General features: G+C 40.1%; 1 pseudogene; it reads left to right on the top strand.

Annotated features, from left to right (window-relative positions):
• The first annotated feature begins 1,757 nt into the window (after positions 1–1,757).
• On the top strand, positions 1,758–2,219 carry LOC110285138 (large ribosomal subunit protein eL29 pseudogene; annotated as a pseudogene).
• The last annotated feature ends 9,481 nt before the right edge of the window (positions 2,220–11,700 follow it).

The raw sequence follows: 11,700 nt of genomic DNA, 5'->3' as shown, positions 1-11,700 counted from the left end.
GGAAGGGAGGGGCACCACCCTCTTAGAGAAGGGGAGAGGGAATGAGGTATGGACTGTGTGAGGGACTGGAGGGACAGGATTTGGGATATAAAATGAATGAATGAATGAATTAATCAAAAATATTCACATGGCATAAAAGCTTAACATTATATGACAAAACTTTCAGTGCCTGTTATACAAAATTATATTTTGTTGACATAACATACTGTTATCCAAAGATGCATATATATTTACTGTAAATTTAATCAGTATTTATTACTGTGTTAATATTATTGAGATGCAGACTAACTGTGGTAGTTTGAATATGCTTAGCCCTGGGAGTGGCACTATTAGAAGTATGGCCTTGTTTGAGGAAATGTCTACCTGCATGCTGCCAGGTGGTATTGGTTTCAAAGGCATGAAGGAATCATGGAGTACAGGTGAGGCTTGGCACTGTGAGATGCCAGGAAAGGCCACTGATGAAGGTGCAGCTTCAGTTGCAGTTGATGTCCAAGGACTGAAGGAGTCATGTAACAAAGTTGAGGCTTGGCACTATAAAAAGACCCTAGCAGAGGCTATTGGTAAAGCCTAGTTGCAGCAGAAGACACCAGCAAATTGGAAATGCCAGTACTATGGAACGACCACAAAGAACATCAGCAGCACTGGAGTGGAGCCATCCAGACCCTGGAGTGCTACAGAGGACAATAATAGAAGTGTGAACCAAGCTTTTTGGAGAAGCCCAGATCATGTTGGATCCCTGACATTGGAACAAAAATCTGTGAAGTTGAAGTTGTCTTGAAGACCCCAAGATGTTAGTGATGCCAAAGCTGTGAGATACCTGCCATGAAAATTTACTAAAAAGGAGTGGAACCAGCCCAGGCAAAAGAATTGTGTTGTAGTCATCAAAGCTAAAAGGAGTTAGACAAAGAGATGCAGAGTTTGGAGTTTGCACAGCTGGTTTTGATATTGCTTTGGTCCATTATGTCCTTCCTATGAAGTTTTAGAATGGTACTGTATATCCTGTGATGTTGGAGTATGTGATCTGCTTTTTTATTTTGATTTTATAGTGAATTATAGTTAAGTGATAGGATGAATCTGAGAAGAGACATTGAACTTTGGACTTTTAATATTGTTGAGGCTGCTATAGACTACAAAAGCTTTTGAAGTTGAGCTAAATATAGTTTTTATTATGCTATGGTTAGGTGTGGCCCCCATAGTCTCATGTGTTTGACCAATCCTATGGTGGCCAATGAGTGCAATGTGGTGGTTTGAATATGCTTGGCTCAGGGAGTGTCACTATTAGGAGATATGACCTTATTGAAGTAGGTGTGGCCTTGAAGTCATTTTGGGGATGGGCTTCAGACCCTACTCCTAGTCTCCTGGAAGCAGTCTCTCCTGGTTGCCTTCAGATGTGAATGGAAAACTCTCAACTTCTCCAGTAGTCTGTCTGCATGCTGCCATGCTTCCGAATATGAAAATTAACTAAACTTTTTCCTCTGTAAGCAAGCTACAATTAAATGTTTGCCTTTATAAGCATTGCCTTGGTCATGGTATCTCTTCACAGCAATGGAAACTCTTAAGACATCATCTAACACAAGAGAAGATTATATCTTTATGTATACATATACATATGCACACACATATTACATAGACATACATATGATCAAAGATTACACTTTAAAAATCTGTCATGTTGTTTTCTCTTCCGGTCCCAGGCGCGCGGGAGCCACTGGTTACCGTGCAGACATGAACCACACCACATACAACCAGTCCTGCAAATGGCACAGAAATGGCATCAAGAAACCCTGGTCGCAAAGATACGAATTTCTTAAGGGGGTTGAGCCCAAGTTCCTGAGGAACATGAGCTTTGCCAAGAAGCACAAGAAAGGCCTGAAGAAGATGCAGGCCAACAATGCAAAGGCAGTGAGTGCACGCGCAGAGGCCATCAAGGCCCTGGTGAAGCCTCAGGCCATCAAGCCCAAGATGTCAAAAGGCCCCAAACTCAAGCGGCTGGCTTTCATCGCTCACCCTAAGCTTGGGAAGCGGATTCGAAGCTACATGGCTAAGGGTCAGAGGCTCGGCCAACTGAAGCCTAAAGTCCAAACCAAGGCAGGAGCCAAAGCTCCAGCTAAGGCCCAGGCTTCAGCTCCAGCCCAGGCTCCCAAAGGTGCTCAGGCCCTCAAAGGTACCCAGGCCCCTGTGAAGGCCCCATAGAAAAGGCTCCTGCCAGTGTGAAGACAGACGGATTGCTGTGACACACTTCCCCACACACTATTTGCAGATGACCTGTGTCCTATGCTGTTCTTACAAATAAACTCAGGCAAGATCTGTTTTAAAAAAAAATCTGTCATGTTAAATTTAAAGCTAATCTATTAAATAAGTCAGTAATGTACTATTTTATATATATATATGTGTGTGTGTGTGTGTGTGTGTGTGTGTGTGTGTGTGTGTGTATTTACTCTAGAATCAATGAGTTCCTTCTAGCCATAGTATGATCTAAAACTTTGTCCTTACAAAACACAAGGAAGGAAAAGAGAGGTCAGAAAATTCTCTTTATATCTGTACCAAACAGGGTTTAACAACCAAGTAATCAAAAACTAAGATTAAAAATCAAATAAATTTCAAAGAAAACATGTGAGGACTGAAAACAGAGCAAATATAAGAAACAAATTTCAAAGTGTACATTTACAGAAAATTGCTATTTCATTGGCTAAGAACAATAACAGCATATTATCAACTTGACTGAGCCTAAAGCCTATGCCCACCTCAGTGCACAGTGTAAGCAAAAGCAATGATTTTGCCCCCAGATATGATCATTTCCATTGAAGGCACAGGTCATGAGCTCCGTATGCATCTGTGTTCACTGAGAACCTGTACCAAGTCTATTAAGGCAAAGGTGAGAAAGATAAGAGGGAAGGAGAAAGGACAGGAAACAAATGAAGAGAAAGAAAGGGAAGAAGGTTAAAGGCTATGAGGAAGAGGGAAAGAAAAGAAGGAAAGTCAGGGAAAGAAGGCAGAGTGAAAACAAAATCAGAATTTTGATTTAGAATTATTATGCTTTAAAATTGTGTAGTTTTTGACCAGTTATTATAGTACATAAGGAAAAATTAGGGAAAGCAGGGATATTGTAGTTCATGTATAGGGAAAAGGACACTTACTATGACTGACCAAAAAAAGGCCAGGATGCAGGAGTTGTTGAAATGAACATTTAAATGCAGTTCTCTGAAATCTCCTCATTGATTTAAAGACAAAAGTGACAGCCTTCTTGGGAGAGTGTGGTCAGCGGAAGTTGCCCATGATCCAGTGGACAGTGCATATAAGGGTATGATAACCTGGATTTACTGGGTTCATTTAAAGAAAGAAAGACCTGAAGTTCAGAGCACGATGTGTTGAGTGGGGAGCTTGGGGAGTAAAATGGAGATGGATATGGTCATATTTCATTATACACATGCATGAAATTCATAACCAATAAATAAATATGTATATAGTAAAATGAAATAATTCACTGGAAAAAAGTGACAGCCTCCATCCAACCAACAGGGGTTCTAATTAGAGAAAGAGAATGAATAACACAAAAAAGAATAAAGCCAGAAGATATGAACCCCCAACAGCAAATTTGTGGTCACAAGAAAAGAAACTCAGTGATTCTGAAGCTAGGAAAATAGAAATTATAACATCTGAAGAGCAGAATGAAAATAGATTAAAGAAATGTAAACAGAGACTCACACACTTGGCAGAAAACACACACAGATGCTGAGCAAGTCTGGAACGGGTTGCTCCAAAGAGCTGCTATGTCATATTGACCGATTTGAGCTGAAAATAGACACAGGATTGATTCAGTAACCTCCCCTTCTATCTAAAGCAGATCATCAGATTCCCAGTGGGACAGGTGACACCCTTCTCAAAAGCAGACCAGTAATTGGCTTAGTGGTAGGTTGAAGGTACTAGACAACTCCTATCTTAGAAGACAATGGTGCTTGAGAGTCAACCCCATTTTACACGCTCAGATTTACATTCACTGCTCATAGCTCCTTAGCTAGCAAGAGTGTCTAGATTGCTTTCCTAGGTCCTTGTCAACAAATTGCTAAGGAAGGGTGTGATGACTACTGTCAGTTGTCAACATGACCTATATCTGGAATGAACTACAATCCAGAGATGGAGGGCACACTTGTGAGCCAGATCTTGAGGCTAGAAGACACAAGCTTTTGATCTAGATCTTGAGGTGTGATGACACATGCTCTTAATCCAAATCAAAGCACACCTTTAATCTAGATCTTGAGGCACACTTTTAATCTGAACCTTACTTTCCACTGGAGGCCTATATAAGGACAGTAGAAGAACAAAGGGTTTGTTTCTTCCTCACCTGCTTGCACTTACTTGCCAGAAGCACATCTATTGGAGTCTGCTTCTTCAGGATTCCAGTTTATGCAGAAGTCCAGATGAAACACACAGCTTTGTGGGACTGAACAACTACTAGATTCTTAGACTTTCCATTCACAGCTGGCCATTGTTGGGTTAGTTGGACTGTAGTCTGCAAGTCATGCCAATAAATTTACACACACACACATTCCATAAGTTCTATGACTCTAAAGTACCCTGCTTAATACAAATAGGTTGTTTCTAACGATGTATCTGTCCCCTCACAAGTCTGAATACCAGTGTCTGTAGCAGTAGAGATAGTTCCTTGGGACTTTGCTGAGGGAAATTCCCTTCAGTTCTCATCTCAGCTTCAAGTGGCACAAGTATGGATCCATACTCTGAAGTGATCTCTTTCTCAGCCTTTACTACTTCTGATAACCATTCATTCATGTTTAACCTTATTCGACTGGTATACCGTTATGTTAGTATAATGACATACAGTCTAGTTGTTTGGTGACTTTTCATTGAATACTTAGTCATAGAAACAAGTAAATGAGCCAAGTTATTCTTGAGAAGAATATTTCTCATCAAAACAAAGATAAATCATTTCTTGTATAAATAAATGATGATGTCAAATTATTGTCCCATGGGGGGGTTGAGAGAGAGAGAGAGAGAGAGAGAGAGAGAGAGAGAGAGAGAACAGGGCATTAATTCATTAAACTAATGATGTTCTACTTGGGTGGAGCTCTTGTTCCAAGTAATTAGGTCCAAACTCAAATTCGGAGCACATGAATGTACTGGTGTCATGCTGTGTTATCTGTTGAAAGCAACTGTGCAAAGGCCAAAAAGAGCTTCTGTGAACCCCAATGGGACTCAAGCACTCTCCTGCTTCCAGATTGTGAAGTGATTGCTTTGAGTTTCTGCTATTTCCCACAGTCATTACATTCTTTGTCACCAAATGGATTTATGTGGAGCCACACTCTGCACACATTACAATGTTTGTCAAGATAATGAAAGGTTGAAAATCTGAATTTCCAATACCGATGGTGAGTTATGAAAGCTCATCTTACAATATTTCCTCATAGCATTCGTTTACCTAATAGGTTTTCTCATCCCTCCACTCAGAGACCACATTGTTGCTAAGGAGAAGTCTGAAGGGTCAGCAGCATAAAGATTAGAATATTGAAAAGGTCAGCATGACAAAGCCAGTTCTTTAATTCGTACCACATATTAGACATTAAAATTCTAGCTCCTCATTCTTATGACAAATGAGAATAAAAAATAGCATAAAATTAATCAGCAAATGGTGGCAAATGGTTATTAATCTCTTTGGAATTCATTACAGTAACATTAATCATGAAAAAAACTCTTTGAATGTGTAAGTAGCTTGTATATGGAGCTCCATAGGAATTCTGTGGTAATTTAGCATTTATTAATGTCCATTTACAAAGAAGTGTTATTCTATTAAATCACTTTTCTGTGCCAAGATCTCAAATATGCAAATGGAATAAAGTTGATTCCTTCTATAGACATGTACATTTTAATTACAAGGCCAACATACATGCTTAGTTAAAACAAAAATCATAACCAGATTTGGACACAGAAGGTGATGCTCACTATCCGTCTTGTTCTCCATTTGATCTATTGATTCTCTGCCTCAGCTGTGGAGGTCCCTGCTTGTTGGGGCCCCTTCTTCAGCACCAACTTCCATCACTGGAGACCCCACCTCTTCGTACTGACCCAGGGCCCCCTATTCCTTTTGTCCCCATTTCTCTCCAAACGTATTCTTTGTCATCTGTCTACTGGTGTGGTCCTGATCCCCACAGGTTGTTTTCTGTTTTTTGTTTTTTCTCATCCATTCTCAGCTTTTTCCCCCAGCCCACCTCTATTTTTTTCTGTCACCTATTGACCTGGTGAGAGCACTCTGTACCAGGCACCTCACAGCCTTTACACTTGCCTAGAATCCAGAGAAGGGCAGCAGCAACCAGTGCACCAAAGAAAGATGTCATCATTTAGAAACACCTTAATCATTATAATTTCAGATGCCTAGACCTCAGCACAAAAAATACAAACATTAATAGCCAATGCAATATCCATCCAGCAGAACCCACTAACCCCACCAGAATAGGCACTGGGAAATTCAATATAGCTGAATCACAAAACAAGTATTGCAAGATAGCAATTATGAATATACTCAATTTATTATGTAAAATACATAAATAAATCCCTTAAGGAATTCTGTGAAAATGCAAAGGAATAATTGAATGTAATAGTGAAAGCAATTCAGGACAGGAAAATAGAGTTTCTAAAAAAGAGGCACAGTAAAATAATCCAAACTTGAATATACTAGGAAATTAAATTTTTAAGAAGTATAAAGTACCTGCAGAAGTAAGACTGACTGACAGAGTACAAGTTATAGAAGAATCTCAAGTCTTAAAGAAAAGGTAGAAGAAATGGATACCTCCATCAAAGAAAATGCTAACTCTAAAAACTTCTAGGCATAAAATATCCAGGACATCTGGGACAGTATGAACTCTACAAATAAAAGTGATAGAGGAAGGAGAAGAAACCCAGGCCAAAGGTACAGAAAATATTTTTCACAAAACCATGAGAGAAAAGTTCCCAAGTCTAAAGAAGGAGGTGCCTGTGAAGCTTGTACAAGAGGCATACAGAAGACCAAATAGACAGGACCTGGAAAGGAAGTCCCGGCAACACGCAACAATGAATATGCTCAATGCACAGAACCAGGAAAGAAACTTAAAAGCTGTGGAAGAAAAACACCCAGTGACATATAAAGGCAGACCACTAGAATCACACTTGACATGTCAGTGGAGAATCTGAAAGGCACAAGAGCCAGGACAGATCTTCTGACAAATTCTGAGAGCTGTCAGATGCCAGCACAACCTACCATACCAAACAAACCTATAAATCATCACCGAAAAAGAAAGAATCATGTTTCACAATAAAACCAAATTTAAGCAAAATTTGTCTACCAATCCAGCTCTATAGAAAGCACTAGAAGGAAAACTTCAGTCTTAAAAGGTTAATCACACTCCATAAGACACACAAAAATAAATAATCTCACAACAATAGTCAATAGAGGGACAAAGGAAAACACAATATAACAACAAAAGAATAGGAATCAATAAACACTGATAACTCTCAATATTAATAGTCTCAATTTCCCAATAAAAAGACACACAGTAACAGACTGGATTGAAAATCAGAATCCACTTGAAGTAAATGCTAACTAACTCAGTGACCTACAATTGGAAATGTACAGAGAGTGAGAAATATTGCAGTACACTCTCCTAACCAGTATGTTTTTATTAAGCCTTCTTCTCAGGAATCTATGCAGAAGAGGTGATGGAAAGATATGAAGTGCTAGAGGTGAGAAATGACTCCAAGGAAACAGTGTCCTCCAGATACAACAGGACTGAGGCTCATACAAACTCACAGAGACTGGCAGCACATACAGGTCCTGCACTGGTTCAAGCATGGGGAGGAGAAGAAGTGGACATGGTTCCTATCTGTAACCAAGAAGTTATTACAATTGGTACCCACTTGCAGAGAAAAAATTAGTTTTTTCCAATAAAGTCTCACTGGATTAGACAACTAACACAATGCAAAATCCGTGGTAGTTTTGTAGACTTGTTTCATATACATTTGTGTTTTCTTTGCCTTGTTGGTCTTCTGTTTGGATATTTGTTTACTGATTTGGTGGCTCTCTCTCTCTCTCTCTCTCTCTCTCTCTCTCTTTCTCTGTTTCTCCCTCTATCTCTCTCTCTCTCTGTGTTTGTGTTGTTTGTATTTTAAGTAGAGAGAGAAAGACCTTTTATGGGGTTGGGCAAAAGAGAGATGGGAAGGATCTGGGAGGAAGAGGATGAGCAAAAAGTGTAATCAGTATAATTTATATAAAACAGATTTTTTCTATTATCTTTTAAGATTATTTTATTTATTTACATCCCAAATATTGCTGCCCTCCCACAGTTTTTCACTCCATCCATCCCCCTTTCCCCTTGCCTCTGAAAGGGTGCTCTCCCTGCCCCACCTACCCCCCCCCCGGCATCCCTCCTCCCCTGGGGCATCAAGTCTCTATAGGATTAGATGCATCCTCTCCCAGTGAGGTCAGACAGGGCAGTCCTCTGCTACATATGTGCCAGGAGCTTCAATAGCCCATGTGTGCTCTTTGGTTGGTGGCTTAGTTTCTGGGAGCTCCCAGGGGTCCAGGTTGATTGATACTGTTGGTCTTCCTATGGGGTTGTCATCCCCTCAGCTCCTTCAATACTCCCCCCAATTCTTCCATAGTGGTCCTACCTCAGTCCAATGGTTGGCCGTAAATATCTGCATCTATTTCAGCCAGCTGCTGGTATAACCTCAGAGGACAGCCATGCTAGGCTCCTGTCTGTAAGCACAACATGGCCTCAGTAATAGTGTCAGGGTTTGGTGCCCATCCATGGGATGGATCCCAAGTTGGGCTGGTCACTGTTGGGCCTTTCTTCTGTCTCTGCTCCATTTTTGTCCCTGAATTTCTTTTAGACAGGAACAATTCTGGGTCAAAAAATTTAAAGGTGGGTTGGTGTCCCCATCCCTCCACTGGAGGCCTTGCCTAACTACTAGGGTGGTCTCTTTAAGTTCTATCTCCCTACTGTTGGGCATTTTGGTTAATGTCACCCCCACTGAGTCCTGGGAACCTTTTACACCCCAGGTCTCTGGGACTTTCTAGACACTGGAGGCAGGGGGAGGGAGGGAGCTTGGTGGGAGAGGAGAGGGAAAGGGAAAAGGGGGGCAGAATTAGGTATGGGGGAGACAGAAGAGTTCAGAGGGCCAGGAAATATGCAGCTGCCAGAGGTGGGGCGTAGTGGGTGTAGGAACCAATCATCATTTCTTAAAGGACTAAAATTATAAGGAGTGGTTGCTCTGGTCAGTCTTGTTAACTTCATGATTCAAAAATGGAAAAAAATAAAATTGATGCTTTAGATGTATGCGATTGCTGGATTGGTAAAGGCTTTTGAGTGGAGTCTGACAACTGGGGTTCCAGCACTGGGACCCACATGATGCAAGAGACAATGCCTGCAGGTCATCTTCTGCTTTCCAAATACCTGCCAAAGCATGGAAATACACGAACACAAATTTAATCATTTTATATTTGCATAAAAGTACTAAGGAAGATTAAGATATTTTTAAATTATGTCATTGCATTAGGTAAGATTTTGGCTGTTGTTGCTTTCTTCTTTTGTTTGTTTGTTGCAGCTTCAAGTTACATTTTCAAACTCAGTGGTATAAAGACCTGATCTTCCATGCCTCACTGCTAACTTTATGCATAATTTCTCATCTTGTTATATCTGATTGAAGTGGATGCATAATATTCACCTTGGTTCCTAAAACACTTATGTAAATGGGAGAGTATTAGAACCCACAAATAATATCTAACATAGAAGACAAATACTGGAGATCACCAACTTCTTAATAATTATGGTGTTATCCTCACCATAATCCAAGCATTGCCAGAGACTACTAAACATTTACTGTGCTCTATCTAAACTCTGAAGCATGAAGTAAGCTCGAGGCTCTCTCAATAATATGGACATAGTACTGTTATTATCTCCATCTTATACAGATGAGGAGAGGCACGAGGCATGCAGCCAGCAGCTGCCTGTGATCTGAAATATGCCAGTCTGGCAGAAGGATCTATCCTCCAAGGAGTTTCACTTAGCCACCTCCTGCCTTGCCAAATGAGCTGCTTCTAAGCCTTTTCAGTGAAATGTTGGGTCAAAACAGCAGGATTAGGACCTAGAAACTTAAAAAGTAATTTTCCTAAGGATTCATATGGAGAGCAAACATATCCTTCTAGCCTACATATTTTCTGGCAATGCATGTTTACAGCCAGTGCCAAGAAGAGCTGAGGTCATCAGAGCCAATGAGTTCATTAACTTAAGTTCTACTCTGCCCCTTGGTGGCTTCTTGAGACATTGTGGAGAAAAACTGTGACTGAGGTCCTGCAGTCTCAGGCCAAAGGGCGGTATAAGCACCAGGAGAACCTCCACTGCTCTGTATCTGGTCAGGACAAATTCACTCAGGGTGACTGCAGAAGTCAGCTGCAGATCACACTGTTGCTGGAAAAATGAGTTTCCAGAGGCGATCACAAAATACAAAGCTGTCCTGCACTTCTACCTAATGCAAGATGTTGACTGGCTGTGGATGAAGGGGCAGGGTTCCTAGTACAGGGGCATGCTTGGTGGGACAAACCTGAATTCCTTTCCTCCTGCATGTGGGAGCTTATGCGAATACATAGAATCCTGTAGCCTTTAGCACTTGCATTATGTGTTCTCAGTCTGCAGATTAGAACCCCACCATTATCTTAAAGAGACCACATGAAAGAGTTCAATTAGATCCAAATCTTCTCACATTATAGCAGGAAATGCCAGCATTACTTTATGAAAGAAGAAGAAGAGCTGTTATATACTTATATGTAATTTCAAATGTTACAGAATGGAAGGTAATTGCGAAAAAATGGATTTCAAGTTTTTGGTTAAACCTTTTGTGGATTGGAATTTTTTTTATTGACAGAGACAATTGAGAACTTAAAGATACTCAAAACTCTTGATCATAAATTTTATGTAGTCATTTCTTTCATTAACCCTTGTAGTAAAGAGGTGGACTGCATTTTCAATAAAATAGATTTTAAAAATTCACAGATAATTTGCTAAGCATTTTTATATTTATTACTTTCTTCTGTGTTTGTATTTGCTGTGTTTGTAGTTGCTTATCATAAAAAAGTAATAACTATTTTTTATCAAGCCACAGAGAAAATTACCTAAATCCCTTTGACACAGTCTAGAATGTCATACAGATATTCTTATATGAAGGTCAGATATCTTCTTCCAGAGGAGACCTGAAAATGAAAATGCACTATACTGCAAGGTTAAATGAACAGTTAAATGCAAAGCATTTCACTGTTACAGCTATTTAAAAGTAACCGTGCCTATGCCAAAGACTTTGTTTTGCTTTCTGCATAGTGCATGCATTTTATATTTTGTGGAAATTCCATAAATATTTGATGCATATATCTGTCAATCTATAAAAACCAACAAATCATAGAGAGATTCTCCAGAGAATAATGACATTTCTTTGACTACAACATCACAATGCATATGATAGGCATTCTGTCAGTCTAAAGTTGAAGAGACAGTTGCTCAGCAGATGTCCTTGTAGGAGCTCCTTTTTGCAAGACTGGAGATGCCTCTGAGAAAGCTTGTAGGTCAACCTTCCATGACAGTTTCCATCAGAATATCCTGGGCAAGAATGTGGCTTCCTAACCTCCTAGGTTTGTGTGCCCTTTGTGAGTGTATTGTCCCAAGC

The sequence above is a fragment of the Mus caroli genome, unplaced genomic scaffold (genome assembly GCF_978045245.1).
Source record: "Mus caroli unplaced genomic scaffold, Mus_caroli_1 scaffold_19, whole genome shotgun sequence".
NCBI classification, from domain to species: domain Eukaryota; kingdom Metazoa; phylum Chordata; class Mammalia; order Rodentia; family Muridae; genus Mus; species Mus caroli.
Note: the sequence above shows the minus strand (reverse complement) of the source record. Positions and strands in the feature narration are given on the sequence as shown.